This window comes from Palaemon carinicauda, chromosome 19, assembly GCF_036898095.1.
Source record: "Palaemon carinicauda isolate YSFRI2023 chromosome 19, ASM3689809v2, whole genome shotgun sequence".
NCBI lineage: Eukaryota > Metazoa > Arthropoda > Malacostraca > Decapoda > Palaemonidae > Palaemon > Palaemon carinicauda.
This window is the reverse complement of record NC_090743.1, coordinates 9,065,411-9,083,421: the sequence shown is the minus strand read 5'-3', so window position 1 is coordinate 9,083,421 and position 18,011 is coordinate 9,065,411. Positions and strand designations below refer to the sequence as shown.

General features: G+C 45.4%; 1 protein-coding gene across 3 annotated transcripts in view; it reads right to left on the bottom strand.

Annotated features, from left to right (window-relative positions):
* The window catches only part of LOC137658434 (phospholipid phosphatase 5), a 276,559-nt gene extending 258,732 nt beyond the window's left edge, over positions 1–17,827 (bottom strand). For 2 of the 3 annotated variants that reach the window (XM_068393141.1, XM_068393142.1), the window contains exons 1-2: positions 17,681–17,821; positions 2,014–2,121 (exon numbers count right to left, since the gene is read on the bottom strand). The gene's annotated coding sequence lies outside the window, so the exon portion shown is untranslated. Of the gene's footprint in view, positions 1–2,013; positions 2,122–17,680 lie in introns of all 3 variants that reach the window. The other variant, XM_068393143.1, reaches the window with a different exon arrangement.
* Positions 17,828–18,011: the final 184 nt, after the last annotated feature.

Here is an 18,011-nt window from a genome sequence, read left to right as displayed (position 1 = left end):
ACAGATCCACAGTTGGGAAAACACACCAAATCAGGACTTTGTTGGCTATCAGATGATTCAAAGACCACTCAAAGCCCACTATCTGAGTACCTCTGCTCAGATTGTCAGCGAGCACATTCCTCTGGCCGAGAATGAAGCGGACTGATAGGGAAACCGAATTGTCTTCTGTCCATCTTAAGATCTCAACTGCTAGATGGCATTAGGGCTGTAAAAAGTACCGCCTTGCTTGTTTACATAATCCACTACAGTGGTGTTGTCACTCATCAGCACCACAGAGTGACCCATCAGGAATTGTTGGAACTTTTGGAGGGCTATGAAGGCTGCCCTCATCTCTGAGAGAATTATGTGCTGGTAACTTTCAGACTCGGACCAAAGCCCTGAGGCAGTGTGATACAGTATATGGGCCCCCCACCCTTCTTTTGATGCATCCAAATAAAGTATCAATTCCATAGGAGGGACGAGAAGGTTTGTCTCTTCGCGGAGGTTCTCGTCTGCCACCCACCACTGAAGGTACGTCAGTTGTTCTAGTCTCATGGAGACCAACGTATCTTGTGAGCCGGTGTGCTGATTCCACCTGGGTTTCAGCTGCCATTGGAAAAATTGAATTCTGAGGTGGCCGTTGGGACCTAGATGGGCCAGGGATAATGGGTGACCTAAGAGACTCAATCAGTGCTGGCCTGGAAGCTCTTTTTATCTGAGGAAGGGGCTTGCTACCTTACTCATCCTCTATACTCTGTCATCTGATTGAAAAACTTTTGGTAGTTTGGTATCTATGATCACACCGAGGTATACCAATCTCTGGGATGGGAACAGAGATGACTTCTCAAGGTTTATCACAATCCCTAGATTCTGACAAAACTCGAGCAGTCTGTCTAGGTGATGAAGAAGGGTTGCCACCGAGTCTGCTAGGATCTCCGTCAGCTTAGATTAGAAGTCGAGCCTCTGCTAGTTCTAGGGTGTAGCGTGTCACTCGGGGAAGGTGTTCCCTTCCTTTGTCATCTTCTCTTCGGAAGAATTACTGCAACAATGCTCAGTCTTTTCCAGTCCGGTTCTAAATTGCTGTTCGTGGCCTTGGAGTCTAGGTAACTCTGATATCTATATGATTTTTGAAAAGAAATGGAAGGAAGCACAAAAGGCCAAGGAGTATGTCTGGGAACAGGGCTCCTACGTCTTGGATTGAGAGGTATTTGGCGAGTACCCACCTTGGGTACATAGATACAACGAGGGGTGTCCAACCAACTGGTGGTAATTGGGTGGGACTGGCAATCACTTGCTGAACAGCCTTGACCAGTTTGTGGAACCATGGGGTGTCTTTCGAAAACGAAGGAACACCCGCAGAAGCAACACGGGAGTGATCACGCTCAGGAGCTTGACTGGGAGGATCAAGATTCAGGCGAAAATGACCAAGCGTTTGGTTGAAATCACTACCGCGGCACCTGGTGGAAACGAGTGTGCTTTACAAATGGTAAGCGCACAGATGCACTATCGCGAACTACGAGGGAGAAGAATCCCTTTTGGACTTCTTCTGCCACCTACCAAATCTCATCCACAGGGAGAATGGCCACTCCTTACAAGGTGAATCCTGCTTAAAAGAGTGACCCTGCAAGTAGGACTAAGGGAATGGTGATTGTTGTCTATGGCGAACATGAAGGTGCCGCATTGGCGTCCTTCACGACCAGGACAAACCCACATGACATGATCCGCAAAAAACAAGCAACCCTGAAAAGAGAAAGTCAAATAGTCAAAAGCCAGTTTGTTAATGATAGAGAGAGAGAGACTATTGTCTGCTATTCACCGAGCCAAAAGCAAAAGTGGCGGTATACCACAGGTTAGGGTGCGAGTGAGGTAGCCAATACTACCCTTATCCCCGCGCTAACTAGCGGTGGGTAACCCTCAGTAAAAGCCTTGTGGCTAGTTTCCAGCTTCCCCGAAAGTATATCAACTTTTAAGAGCGAAAGGGTTTGTATACATTGTCGGAACAAAAATGTTGTTATACAATACATAAAAGCTTACCTTATGAAAGGGAGGTTTCTTATTTTTGTTTTCCATATACGTTAGGTTAGGGCAAGAACATAATCTGTTGAAATTACACAAAAGCTCTGCATTCACTGCTCTCTTGTGCTGGAAGATAAAACATATACTATGAAAAATAAACTTCTTGTAATCAAGAACACAGGAAAGTCATGGAAGAACTGAAATTTGGCAAGTGACAAATGAAAATGTGGAAATGGTGATAAAAATGTTATTTTGATAATAAAATAAATTTTTGAATATACTTACCCGGTGATTATAATAGCTGCAACTCTGTTGCCCGACAGACAACTCTAAGGTAAAAACTCGCCAGCGATCGCTACACAGGTTGCGGGTGTGCCCAACAGCGCCATCTGTCGTCCAGATACCCAGTACTCAATGTAAACAAAGACTCAATTTTCTTCTCGTTCCACCGCGTCTCTATTGGGGAGGAAGGGAGGATCCATTAATTTATAATCACCGGGTAAGTATATTCAAAAATTTATTTTATTATCAAAATAACATTTTTCAATATTTAACTTAGCCGGTGATTATAATAGCTGATTCACACCCAGGGGGGTGGGTAGAGACCAGCAATATATGTTTACATTTTTATGAGCTAAGAGTTTATATTTCATTTTAGAAGTTATCAAAATAACAAAAACAAAATAAATAGGTACCTGGTAAGGAAGTCGACTTGAACAATTACTCTGCCTTTTAAGTACGTCTTCCTTACGGAGCCTCGCGATCCTCTTAGGATGCTGATCGACCCCTAGGATCTGAAGTATCAAGGGTTGCTACCCATACAACAGGACCTCATCAAAACCCCTAATCTAGGCGCTCTCAAGAAATGACTTTGACCACCCGCCAAATCAACCAGGATGCGAAAGGCTTCTTAGCCTTCCGGACAACCCAAAAAAACAACAATAAAAACATTTCAAGATAAAGATTAAAAGGGTATGGAATTAGGGAATTGTAGTGGTTGAGCCCTCACCCACTACTGCACTCGCTGCTACGAATGGTCCCAGTGTGTAGCAGTCCTCGTAAAGAGACTGGACATCCTTTAGATAAAAAGACGCAAACACTGACTTGCTTCTCCAATAGGTTGCGTCCATTATACTTCGCAGAGATCTATTTTGCTTAAAGGCCACGGAAGTTGCGACAGCTCTAACTTCGTGTGTGCTTACCTTCAGCAATGCTTGGTCTTCCTCACTCAGATGGGAATGAGCTTCTCGTATTAACAGTCTGATAAAATAGGATAAAGCATTCTTTGACATAGGCAAAGATGGTTTCTTAACTGAACACCATAAAGCTTCAGATAGGCCTCGTAAAGGTTTAGTTCGTTTTAAATAAAACTTAAGAGCTCTCACAGGGCATAAGACTCTTTCTAGTTCATTGCCTACCATATTCGATAAGCTGGGAATATCGAACGATTTCGGCCAAGGTCGAGAAGGTAGCTCATTTTTGGCTAGAAAACCAAGTTGTAGTGAACATGTAGCTTTTTCTGACGAAAATCCGATGTTCTTGCTGAAGGCATGAATCTCACTGACTCTTTTAGCTGTGGCTAAGCATACCAGGAAAAGTGTCTTTAAGGTGAGATCTTTCAGGGAGGCTGATTGTAGCGGCTCAAACCTGTCTGACATGAGGAATCTTAGTACCACGTCTAAATTCCAACCAGGTGTAACCAAACGACGCTCCTTCGTGGTCTCAAAAGACTTAAGGAGGTCCTGTAGATCTTTATTGTTGGAAAGATCCAAGCCTCTATGCCGGAAGACCGATGCCAACATGCTTCTGTAGCCCTTGATAGTGGGAGCTGAAAGAGATCGTTCTTTTCTCAGGTATAAGAGAAAGTCAGCTATTTGAGCTACAGAGGTACTAGTCGAGGATACAGATACTGACTTGCACCAGTTTCGGAAGACTTCCCAGTTCGATTGGTAGACTCTAAGGGTGGATGTTCTCCTTGCTCTAGCAATCGCACTGGCTGCCTCCTTCGAAAAGCTTCTAGCTCTCGAGAGTCTTTCGATAGTCTGAAGGCAGTCAGACGAAGAGCGTGGAGGCTTTGGTGTACCTTCTTTACGTGTGGCTGACGTAAAAGGTCCACCCTTAGAGGAAGACTTCTGGGAACATCTACTAGCCATCGAAGTACCTCGGTGAGCCATTCTCTCGCGGGCCAGAGGGGAGCAACTAGCGTCAACCTTGTCCCTTCGTGATAGGCGAACTTCTGCAGTACCTTGTTGACAATCTTGAACGGTGGGAATGCGTATAGATCTAGATGCGACCAATCTAGGAGAAAGGCATCTATATGAATTGCTGCTGGGTCCGGGATTGGTGTGCAATACATTGGGAGCCTCTTGGTCATCGAGGTTGCAAAGAGATCTATGGTTGGTTGGCCCCAAGTGGACCAAAGTCTCTTGCATACATCCTTGTGGAGGGTCCATTCTGTTGGAATTACTTGTCCCTTCCGACTGAGACAATCTGCCATGACATTCAAGTTGCCTTGGATGAACCTCGTAACTAGTGATATGTTTTGACCTTTTGACCAGATGAGCAGGTCCCTTGCGATCTCGTACAACGTCAGTGAGTGGGTCCCTCCTTGCTAGGAGATGTACGCCAAGGCAGTGGTGTTGTCCGAGTTCACATCTACCACTTTGCCTTGAAGGAAAGACCTGAAGCTTTTCAAGACCAGATGTACTGCCAGTAGCTCCTTGCAGTTGATATGCATTATCCTTTGACTCGAGTTCAACAGTCCCGAACATTCCCGACCGTCTAATGTCGCGCCCCAGCCTACGTCCGATGCGTCCGAGAAGAGAACGTGGTTGGGAGTCTGAACAGCCAGGGGCAGACCCTCTCTGAGGCTGATACTGTCCTTCCACCAAGTCAGGCAAGACTTCATCTTCTCGGAAATGGGGATCGAGACCGCTTCTAGCGTCTTGTCCTTTTTCCAGTGAAATGCTAGGTGATATTGAAGAGGACGGAGGTGTAGTCTTCCTAATGACACAAACTGTTCCAGGGATGATAGCGTCCCTATCAGACTCATCCACTTCCTGACTGAACATCGTTCCTTCTTCAGCATGTTCTGGATGCATAACTGGGCTTGGCTTGTTCTGGGGGCCGACGGAAAAGCCCGAAAAGCTAGACTGTGAATCTCCATCCCTAAATACACAATAGTTTGGGATGGGACCACTTGTGACTTTTCCATATTGACAAGGAGACCCAATTCCTTGGTCAGATCTAGAGTCCACTTTAGATCCTTCAGACAGCGACGACTGGAAGAAGCTCTGAGAAGCCAGTCGTCCAAATAGAGGGAGGCTCGGATGTCCGCTAAATGAAGGAATTTGGCTACATTCCTCATCAGCCTCGTAAACACAAGAGGAGCTGTGCTTAGGCCAAAGCACAGGGCTTGAAACTGGTAGACAACCTTTTCGAAAACGAATCTCAGAAAAGGTTGGGAGTCCGGGTGGATGGGGACGTGGAAGTAAGCATCCCTTAGGTCTAAAGAGACCATCCAGTCTTCCCTTCTGACCGCTGCTAGAACCGACTTTGTGGTCCCCATGGAGAACGTCTGCTTTGTGACAAAGACATTCAGAGCACTGACGTCTAGCACCGGCCTCCACCCTCCTGTCTTCTTTGACACCAAGAAGAGTCGGTTGTAGAATCCCGGGGTTTGATGGTCCGAGACTTTGACCACCGCTCCCTTCTCTAGTAAAAGAGACACTTCCTGTTTCAAGGCTCGTCTCTTGTCTTCCTCTCTGTACCTGGGAGAGAGATCGATGGGAGACGTTGCTAGAGGGGGTTTCCGTACAAACGGGATCTTGTACCCCTCTCTGAGCAACTTCACAGATTGTGCATCTGCGCCTCTCTTTTCCCAGGTCTGCCAGAAGTTCTTGAGTCTGGCTCCCACTGCTGTCTGAAGAAGCTGGCAGTCAGACTCTGCCCTTAAAGGACTTGGTTCCTTTCTTCTTTCCTCGTTTCCCTTCGGCACGAGCACCTCCTCTGCTGGAGGTTCTGCCACGAAAGGGCGGAATAAAACGGGACGCTGGAGTGTCCATCCTTGGTCTAGCTGACAAGGTAGGCAAAGGGGTAGCTTTGCGAGCGGAGGACGCAACAAGATCGTGAGTGTCCTTCTGTATCAATGAAGCGGCTATTTCCTTAATCAGGTCTTCTGGAAAAAGGCACTTGGAGAGAGGAGCAAAAAGAAGCTCGGATCTCTGGCACGGTGTAACTCCAGCTGAAAGGAATGAGCATAGGTTTTCACGCTTTTTAAGGACTCCGGACACAAAAGATGCAGCAAGCTCATTAGACCCATACGTATGGCCTTGTCCATGCAGGACATAATGAGCAAGGAAGTCTCTTTCTCTGTTGGAGAGATCTTTCTGCTTAGGGCTCCTAGACACCAGTCTAAGAAGTTAAAAACTTCGAAGGCCCTAAAGATACCTTTCAAAAGGTGGTCCAGGTCCGAAGATGACCAACATATCTTTGAGCGTCTCATGGCAAGGCGGCGGGGAGAGTCTACGAGGCTTGAGAAGTCGCCCTGGGCAGAGGCAGGAACTCCCAAGCCGAGAAATTCTCCCGTGGCATACCAGACGCTCGATCTAGAAGAGAGTCTAGCAGGGGGAAAAGTAAAGGCTGTCTTCCCTAAACTCTTCTTGGACTGCAACCATTCTCCTATCACCCGCAAAGCTCTCTTGGACGAGCGTGCGAGGACGAGTCTAGTAAAGGCAGGAGTGGTAGACGGCATGCCTAACACAAACTCTGACGGAGGAGAACGAGGAGCCACAGAAACAAACTGGTCCGGAAACATCTCTTTGAAAATGGCCAAAACTTTCCTAAAGTCCAAAGAGGGTTGCGTAGACTTAGGCTCGTCCAATTCTGATTGTGGTTCATCTATGTGTGCAGCAACATCATCATCAGAAAGTCCCTCATCCGATAACTGATGAGGAAACGACAACGGAGTGGGTAACGGCTGGTTCGCTGAGTCCGGTCGCACGGGTGCATGCGTGACTGAGCCGGACGCAACGTCATGGAACTGTTGCCCAGTCTGTGAGCTGGCAACAACCATAGCAGCGCAGGGACGCACAGCGTCTACTCCAGACTGTCTGGACTGATGTGGGTGCGCAGTGGCAACCACACTGGGTTGCGGAGGTTGACGCACCGCGTCAAAGCAAAACAACTCTGACGGTTGTTGAACCTCTCGAACGACAACGGAGACCTCCGTGCGTCGCTTAACGTCAACATGCGGCTGGCAGATCACACTGGAACGCATGGGTGGCGGAACTCTCTCAACTGGTGTGCGTGAGAAGGTTACCTCAGCGTCCACAGGACGCACAACCGATCGTGTGGAAGGTTGTGGGCTAGGTACTGCACTAGCTGGTGCGGCAGCAACCTTCTCCGCACGAAAGTCCTGCATTAGAGACGTCAGTTTAGACTGCATGTCTCGCAGAAGAAACCACTTAGGGTCTACAGGAGCAGGTGCGGCGACAGACGGTGTTACTGTCTGAAGCGGTACCGCTTTGCCTCTCTTAGGCGGTGAGCAGTCATCGGAAGACGGCAGCGAGTCCAAACTGACCCAGTGGCTACAACTGGGCCGTTGGACTTGCGCGGAAGGGACCGACTTGCGTTTTAGCGGTCGTGAGACCTTGGTCCAGGGTTTCTTGCGAGAAACACCTTCCGAAGACGAGGTATAAATGGGCTCTCTCATCTTAGTTAGGCAGGGGCGATCTTGGGTAGATACGCCCGATACCACGGAGGGAACGTCTGTTCGCTGATTAAAGCCTCTCGAACCCATTTGTCGTACGACATTGCTTCTCCCCTGGACTTGGGAGCTTGCAAGAGGTCCCGGACTAGGAGGACGACAGGCACGAACAGACGAACCCTCAAGCGCAACACTTTCCACAACACTATCACTCGGCACTTTAGCACTTCCCACTGCACTTTTGCACTTAAGCTCCTTCACATCCGCCATGAGCTGATTACGGTCACTAGCAAGGGACTCAACTCTCTCACCCAGAGCCTGGATGGCACACATCATATCAGCCATCGAAGGTTCCTGAGTGCCAGGAGGGGGGTTAGGAGCAACCACTACAGGGGAAGGAATAGGTTGTGGGGCATGAGGAGAGGATATATCAACAGAACGAGAAGAACTTCTCCTAACTCTATCTCTCTCTAGCCTACGTGTATACTTTTGGAATTCGATAAAATCGAATTCCAAAAGCCCAACGCACTCCTCACACCGATCTTCCAATTGACAGGTTTTATCCCGACAATTGGAACAAACAGTGTGAGGGTCGATAGAAGCCTTCGGAAGACGCCTTGAACAGTCCCTAGCATTGCACTTCCTAAATTTTGGGACTTGTGAAGGGTCAGCCATTTTGAATTGGTCAAAGGGAAATTCAAAAAACTATCAAAAAGTCATCAACAAAGAATCCGTTATCAAAAAGAGTTCAAGGATTTGTGTGAAGAGAAACCCTGCACAGCGAAAGCTCAAAACTAGAATAAAGTACTTCAGCAATTAGTTGTGAAAAAACTCCAGTTTAGCAACAGCGAGTAAGTACGTCTTGTCGATAGCACGACAGAGAGAAAATTGAGTCTTTGTTTACATTGAGTACTGGGTATCTAGACGACAGATGGCGCTGTTGGGCACACCCGCAACCTGTGTAGCGATCGCTGGCGAGTTTTTACCTTAGAGTTGTCTTTCGGGCAACAGAGTTGCAGCTATTATAATCACCGGCTAAGTTAAATATTGAAAAAACATGGTTCAGGGGAATTTTAGATATCTAAGGGTTAAAGGTGTCTGGTTTAAGTTCCAGTATCATCTGAAGAGATGAGCACCAGAATATCTGCTTGGCAAGCTCAACCCTTCACTGTGATGCCCTACCACAGCAGTAACCTCACCAGTGAAAATGCAAAAACTCATGGTCCCAGGCTGGGATCAATTCTCAGAATCAAGTTCCTAATATTTTACTATACAGAATAAAAAAATTAAATTCCACAATGATTTTGTTGTGTGCTGCTGTCTGAGATCATCACAAATACTGTACCATCACTAAATTCAGTATCAATAATGTAGAAGCAATACAATACCCAACTTGCCCAGTCATGTGACAACAATTAGGATATACTGTATTTGTTATGGTTCTTAAGGTTACACATATAATTTTTCTGTAGCATAATAGGAAAACTTTTAAGGAATCCCATTACTAAAGCATGGGAAAATCCCTTCATGAACAACTTTTGTGACGATAATCATACAAATTTGTATTAGTAATTTCTGCTTGAAGTCATCAAATAATATGTTACCCAAACTTATAAATGTAGCTTACAAGACCGTCCTGAGATGATGAATGCCCATCTTTGATCTGGAGAGTTCGTTGGGACAGAGCGGGTGTAAAATTTCAAAAGTTATGACTGAAAACTGACATCTTAAAAGGGAAATAAACTCAAGAACACCACCTAACTTAAGGTTCACCACCTTACCTACTTACCTAAGGGGAGGGCTATGACCCCTGCGATCCCCCTTAGACTACCGTATTCTTAGCATACCCCAAGACTACGTCGCTACCCTATGTTTGCTTTCCAACTAGGTTCACTCCTGGCAAGGTAACACTAAATCATATTTCTTGAATCATAAAACTATCTTCATATAATTGTATTTCTGACCAAAAGAAACAACTGTCCCATAAATAAAATCAATTTGACAATAAGAAAGTTTACATCTGTTCCAATGAACTACATTCACTACTAAGGAGGGGTCACAGGGGGCATAGTCCCTCGATGGTTAAGGATACAACCAGAGGGTTAGGTTAGGTTGGAAACCTAATGTCAAGTGGTGTTCTTGTGTCTGTTTACCTTGTAAAATATAGTTTAACATTTTTTCCCAACGAACTACAAAGTCTCCTTACACTACTGTATTCGTAGCTTATCCCGTCCCAATAAACTACATTCACCGAGGGCCAATTTCCTGTAATGCCTGGACTGTGTAAGGTAAAAATTTTTAGCGATTGCAAGACTTTTTATAGCAATAACCTAATTGTTGTAAAACTGCACTGATAAATTAGTTATGCATTCATGCAAGTGAAAAACCAAACTGGAAAATGTTATTTTCATTAGTAAAATAAATTTTTAAATATACTTACCCGGTGATCATATAGCTGTCAGCTCTGCTGCCCGACAGAAAAACCTAAGGACAAAATACGCCAGCGATCGCTATACAGGTGGGGGTGTACATCAACAGCGCCATCTGTCGAGCAGGTACTCAAGTACTCCATGTCAACACAGAACCAATTTTCTCCTCTGCCCACTGGGTCTCTATTGGGGAGGAAGGCAGGGTCCTTTAATTTATGATCACCGGGTAAGTATATTCAAAAATTTATTTTACTAATGAAAATAACATTTTTCAATATTAAACTTAGCCGGTGATCATATAGCTGATTCACACCCAGGGGGGTGGGTAGAGACCAGCATTATGTGTTACATTAAGAGCTAAGTATTTTGTATTTCATTTTAGCAGTTATTCAAAATAACAAACATAAAATCAATAAGTACCTGGTAAGGAAGTCGACTTGAACAATTACTCTGCCTTTTTAAGTACGTCTTCCTTACTGAGCCTCGCGATCCTCATAGGATGCTGAGCGACTCCTGGGAGCTGAAGTATGAAGGGTTGCAACCCATACTAAAGGACCTCATCAAAACCTCTAATCTAGGCGCTTCTCAAGAAATGACTTTGACCACCCGCCAAATCAAGTAGGATGCGAAAGGCTTCTTAGCCTTCCGGACAACCCAAAAACAATAATAAAACATTTCAAGAGAAAGATTAAAAAGGTTATGGAATTAGGGAATTGTAGTGGTTGAGCCCTCACTCACTACTGCACTCGTTGCTACGAATGGTCCCAGAGTGTAGCAGTTCTCGTAAAGAGACTGGACATTCTTAAGATAAAAAGACGCGAACACTGATTTGCTTTTCCAATAGGTTGCGTCGATTATACTTTGCAGAGATCTATTTTGTTTAAAGGCCACGGAAGTTGCGACAGCTCTAACTTCGTGTGTCCTTACCTTCAGCAAAGCTTAGTCTTCCTCATTCAGCTGGGAATGAGCTTCTCGTAATAACAGTCTGATAAAATAGGATAAAGCATTCTTTGACATAGTCAAAGATGGATTCTTAACTGAACACCATAAAGCTTAAGAAGGGCCTCGTAAAGGTTTTTAAATCGAACTCAAGAGCTCTTACAGGACATAAGACTCTTTCTAGTTCATTTCCAACCATGCGATAAGTTTGGAATATCGAACGATATTGGTCAAGGCCGAGAAGGCAGCTCATGTTTGGCTAGAAAACCAAGTTGTAGAACATGTAGCCGTTTCGGATAAGAATCCGATGTTCTTGCTGAAGGCATGAATCTCACTGACTCTTTTAGCTGTGGCTAAGCATATCAGGAAAAGAGTCTTTAAGGTGAGATCTTTCAGGGAGGATGATTGTTGCGGTTCGAACCTGTCTGACATAAGGAATCTTAGTACCACGTCTAAATTCCAACCAGGTGTAACCAAACGACGCTCCTTCGTGGTCTCAAAAGACTTAAGGAGGTCCTGTAGATCTTTATTGTTGGAAAGATCTAAGCCTCTGTGACGGAAGACTGATGCCAACATGCTTCTGTAACCCTTGATAGTGGGAGCTGAAAGAGATCGTTCTTTTCTCAGATATAAGAGAAAGTCAGCTATTTGAGTTACAGAGGTACTGGTCGAGGATACGGATACTGACTTACACCAGTTTCGGAAGATTTCCCACTTCGATTGGTAGACTCTAAGGATGGATGTTCTCCTTGCTCTAGCAATCGCTCTGGCTGCCTCCTTCGAAAAGTCTCTAGCTCTCGAGAGTCTTTCGATAGTCTGAAGGCAGTCAGACGAAGAGCGTGGAGGCCTTGGTGTACCTTCTTAATGCGTGGCTGACGTAGAAGGTCCACCCTTAGGGGAAGAGTTCTGGGAACGTCTACTAGCCATCGAAGTACCTCGGTGAGCCATTCTCTCGCGGGCAGAGGGAAGCAACTAGCGTCAACCTTGTCCCTTCGTGAGAGGCGAACTTCTGCAGTACCTTGTTGACAATCTTGAACGGAGGGAATGCATATAGATCTAGATGTGACCAATCTAGTAGAAAGGCATCTATATGAACTGCTGCTGGGTCCGGGATTGGTGAGCAAAATATTGGGAGCCTCTTGGTCATCGAGGTTGCGAAGAGATCTATGGTTGGCTGGCCCTAGGTGGCCCAAAGTCTCTTGCACACATCCTTGTGGAGGGTCCATTCTGTTGGAATTATTTGTCCCTTCCGACTGAGACAATCTGCCATGACATTCAAGTTGCCTTGGATGAACCTCGTTACTATTGAAATGTCTAGACCTTTTGACCAGGTGAGGAGGTCCCTTGTGATCTCGTACAATGTCAGAGAGTAGGTCCCTCCTTGCTTGGAGATGTACGCCAAAGCCGTGGTGTTGTCCGAGTTCACCTCCACCACTTTGCCTTGAAGGAGAGACCTGAAGCTTTACCAGGTCAGACATACTGCCAGTAGCTCCTTGCAGTTGAAATGCATTGTCCTTTGACTCGAGTTCCATAATCCCGAGCATTCCCTACCGTCTAATGTCGCACTCCAGCCTACGTCCGATGCGTCCGAGAAGAGAACGTGGTTGGTAGTCTGAACAGTCAGGGGAAGACCCTCTCTAAGGTTAATATAGTCCTTTCACCAAGTCAGACAAGACTATAACTTTCCGGAAACCGGGATCAAGACCGCTTCTAGCGTCTTGTCCTTTTCCAGTGAAAAGCTAGATGGTATAGAAGAGGACGGAGGTGTAGTCTTCCTAGTGACACAAATTGATCCACGGATGACAGTGTCCCTACCAGACTCATCCACAGCCTGACTGGGCAGCGTTCCTTCTTCAGCATCTTCTGGATGGATAACAGGGCTGGGGGCTGATCGTCTTGTTCAGCAACGTCCTCATCAGAGGGTTTCTCATCCGAAACTGATGAGGAAACGGCAACGGAGTGGGCAACGTCTGACTCGCTGAATCCGGTCGCACTGGTGGATGCGTGACGGAGCCGGACGCAAAATCATGGCACTGCTGCACAGTCTGTGAACTGTCAACAACCATGGGTGCGCGAGGAAGTACAGCGTCAACCCGAAACTGTCTAGACTGCTGGATTGTGCAGTCAACACCCTTGCTGAGGTTGACGCACTGCGTCACAACAAGTCACCTCTGCTGGTTGTTGAACGTCTTCCTAGTGACACACTGAACGTCAACAACCACCTCCGAGCGTCGCTTAACGTCAACGTGCGACTGGCAACCCACACTGGGTCGCATCGGTGGAGGAACCACCTCAACTGGCAGACGCGAGTAGGATACCTCAGCGCAACAGGGCGCACAACCAACCGGTTGGAAGGTTGTTGGCCAGAAGGTTCTTCTCCGCATTTAAGTCCTCTATCAAGGACACAAGCTTGGACTGCATGTCTTGCAGCAAAGCCCATTAAGGGTCTACGGGAGCAGGTGTGGCAACAGACGGGGTTAGCGACTGAGGCGGAACCATTTACCATCCCTGGAAGCCTTGTTATGTGTGACATAATAGTACAGCAAAACTTCAAAGGCTCGACAAAAGTTGAGAAGTTGACCTGTAAACAACTTGGAGCGTCTCCTGGCTAGGCGCCAGGGCGAGTCTACCAGAATTGAGAAGTCTATTTGGGCAGAGGCATGAACTTCTCAGCCGCGAACTTCTCTCGTGTCCTATCAGACTCTCGCTCTATAAGCCAGTTTAAAAGAAGGGAAATCAAAGGCTGTATCCCTAAAACTCCTCCTGGTGCAAAAACCAGTCGCCTAGCCAACGTAACGCTCTCTAGGAGAGCGAGAGAGCACTAGCTTAACAACAACGGCTTCGAAGTAGCTAGGCCTAGTGTAAGTTCTGACGTTTAGGCGAACGAGGAGCAGCAGTTACAAGATCCGGACGAAGATCCTTAAAAAATCATCATGATTTAATTAAAGTCCATAGGAGGCTAAGCAGCTTAAGGCTCCTCTCCAAATGACAGAGTCCTCAAAGGAATATCAGTAGGAGGGGGAACAGCACTTCCTCATCTACAGGAACCTTGTCCGATAAAAGCTAGGTTATCTCAGTGAGTCTCTCACTGGTGCATTAGTAGCAGACCAGAAGGCAACGTCATGTAACAGCTTGACAGTCTGTGAACTGTCAACAACTGAACTGTCAACCACAACAGGTGCGTGAGGACATACAGCACTGGTGCATTAGTAGCAGACCAGAAGGCAACGTCATGTAACTGCTTGATAGACTGTGAACTGTCGACAACTGAACTGTCAACCACAACAGGAGCGTGAGGACATACAGTGTTCACTCGAGACTGCTTTGACTGTCTATACTGAGCAGTCAAAACAACTCTAGAATGCGGAGGTTGACGTACAGCGTCAAAACAAAGCAACTTAACTCCACCCTCATGCTGTTGTGGTAACACGCGAACATCAACGGAGGGTTCCGTGCGTCTGTGAACGTCAACATGCGTCTGGCAGGGTCGACTGCGCATGGGTGGAGGTACACTCACAGCTGCGGTGAGGGAGCAGGTAGCGTCAGCGTCTGCTGGGCGCACCACCGTGGCAGGGAGTAGGCTAACGGGTGCAGCGTCAACCTTCTCCGCACGATACTGCTGCATAAAAGATGCTAACTGTGTCTGCATAGACTGTAGCAAAGACCACTTAGGGTCTACAGTAGCAGGTGCGACAACAGACGGTGTTACTGCCTGTTGCGGTACCGCTTTGCCTCTCTTAGGAGGTGAGCAGTCGTCGGAAGACTGCAGCGAGTCCAAACTGACCCAGTGGCTACAACTGGGCCGTTGGACTTGCGCGGAAGGGACCGACTTGCACTTAATAAGCTGCGAGACCTTGGTCCATGGTTTCTTACGAGAAACCTCTTCCGCAGACGAGAAGTAAATGGGCTCTCTCGTCTTTGTGTGGGTGGGGCGATCTTGGGTAGATACGCCCGAAACCACGGAGGGAAACGTCTGTTCGTTGATCAAGGCCTGACGAACCCATAAGTCGTTCGACATTACTTCTCCCCTGGGCTTGGGAGCTTGTAAGAGGTCCCGGACTAGATGAACGACAGGCACGAACAGACGAACCCGCGGACGCAACACTGTAACACTTTGCGCATATCACTTTATCACTTCGATTTTCTGTTTTGCACTTATTTCACTGAAATCGAAACTTTTACTGATTTCTACCTGAAACACGCAATTCTATCCTTCATTAAAAGGTAATAATTGCGAAAACAGTCGTATAATGCAGCTCATTAATACTAGCAAAAACAGAAAACTTATAAAGATAAAGAATTCAGTGGCTGGGAAAGAGACTAAACACTAGTTCAATTAAGCTACGTTTACAATCTCTCACCGCACATAGCCTGGGGACAAGAATAAAACCCTAGAAACGTTTTACCTTCTTCCCCGTACAGCGACTAGGGAGGAGAGTAACACGGGAACAACGTTACCCGCTTGAACGGAACTTTTTTTTTTTTTTTTTTTCTCCGTCTCTCTCTCTCTCAACGTTACCCGCTTGAACGGAACTTTTTTTTTTTTTTTTTTTTCTCCGTCTCTATCTCTCTCTCTCTTTCTCTTTTGATTTCGCACCTGAGAGAAGAGCCCAATTATGTATCGTCAAAAAAACATGTTATTTGGCTAAAGGAAAAAACTGAAAGGTTTTCCAAATAAAAAGTTCCTTTAAATTAGAATTTAAACCATTTAAGTTAAGAAAGAATGAACGAAACGTCAGAATCGATTTACTCTTACTGCAAAGTGAAACCGTGAAACACTCTCTCTCTATCGTAACGATAGAGCGCATGTTGAACGTCCTGAACGTCAACAACTGCGTAGTCTAAAAAAACTAAACGTTAGTTCATCTTTGAAAACAGTACGAAGACTATCAAAGAAATTCTTTCATAAAACATTAAATTTAAAAAGTTTTAAATTCTTTAAAGGCTAAATACGATATAACGGGCTCAACGTTGATTAACTTCGGTTCCAAGTTAGGACCGCCTACTATCAGGAAAGGTCGCATATAAACAAAACATAAAAAAATTTATTTTTATATGTTTATAATAAATGAAAAGTTAATCGAAGAGGCCTAATAAAGGCGGAGAGATATAAAATATATAGATCTATAACGTGTTAAGCAAAATTACTAAAAACCTAAACACACTTCCGTCTAGGGGAAGGGTCGGCCATTTAAAAGTGAAAGAGAGTCCATACTCTCTTTGTCACCATAATAAAATCTATCCAAAACGAGTTCAAGATTTTGAGATGAAGATAAAACCCCTGCATAGCGAAAGCTCAAAACTAGAATAGTGTACTTCACCAAATAGTTGTGAAAACAAATCCAGTTAGTAACAGCGTATTTAGTAGGTCTTGCCAGTGGCACGACAGAGAGAAAATTGGTTCTGTGTTGACATGGAGTACTTGAGTACCTGCTCGACAGATGGCGCTGTTGATGTACACCCCCACCTATATAGCGATCGCTGGCGTATTTTGTCCTTAGGTTTTTCTGTCGGGCAGCAGAGCTGACAGCTATATGATCACCGGCTAAGTTTAATATTGAAAAACCTATTTACATCAAACTACATCTTATAAAACATTCCATAACCTAACTTATGGTATGAGGTGGGGCGCTCTCCTACGCCCCACAACTTAAAATCGAATAGCAATAATAATCAGAGGATTCTTTGTCATTTAGACATAAAAGCATCCAGGTAGTTTCTTTTGAAATGCGAAAATAGGAGCCTTTGTATATCAGCGGCCAGTTCCTCCCGCGTGGATTAAAAATGGACATCAACTAATCTAAACTTTCCCACCTAACCTACAAGCCATGCCCTTACCTATATACATAACGGGGGACCCCCCCTTACACTGCCGTATTCTAAATTAGACTTAATAATACATAGAGGTGGCCGCTATCATATATACACCATATTAGACTACATCTTATAAAACATTCCATAACCTAACTTACGGTATGAGGTGGCGCGCTCTCCTACACCACACAGCTTAACCTCGCGCCGCAATAATACTCAGAAGATTCTTTGTCATTTAGACGTAAAGGCCTACCGGTAGTTTCTTTAGAAATACAAAAATAGGAGCCTTTGTCTATCAGCGGCCAGTTCCTCCAGCAAGCATAGAATATGAACACTAACCTACAAACCGTCTCCTTACCTACTTATCTAACTGGGGGCTGACGGCACCCTGCGACCCCCCCTTACACCACTGTATTCTTAGTCAGCCGTCATCATACATACAGGTGGCCACTATCATACATACACCCCAAACATTCCATAACCTAACATACGGTATGAGGTGGCGTGCTCTCCTACGCCCCACAACTTAACCTCGCATAGCAATAATACTCAGAAGATTCTTCGCCATTTAGACGAAAAGGCCTACCGGTAGTTTCTTTCAAAATGCAAAAATATTCGCAGGTTTATATCACTAGCTCATATAGTTTATCTTACTAAACTAACTATTGTCTGTATGAAATCAAGAGGTCTGGGTTACGGCCTACCGGTAGGCTTACAACTGAGAAAGAAGGGTAAGATTAGGTCTAAACACACATAAATATCACTCAAATACACTCTTCTTCTGCTTTTGACCTACCAATCAAACGCTAAAATATAAATGCAGAGGCCCAGCGCCAAAATAGATAATTCACATTTCACCAACAATTCACACAATACAATAATAAACATTTGATTTGTTTACGATAGATATCTTAACAGACGGATACTGAGTGACTGACACCAGTGTTGCCAACTGTGTTAGACATAAATGAGCTAGATTGAGGTCTGAGATGCGCTAGAAATGCTCTAGGAAGAGTTTTCTCGCTCTAAAGGATTTTGGTGATGATATACTTCGCACAAAAGATGAACGAACAACAATAAAGTCTATTGCAACAATGCAATTATTACAAATGTTGGATACGGGTTTG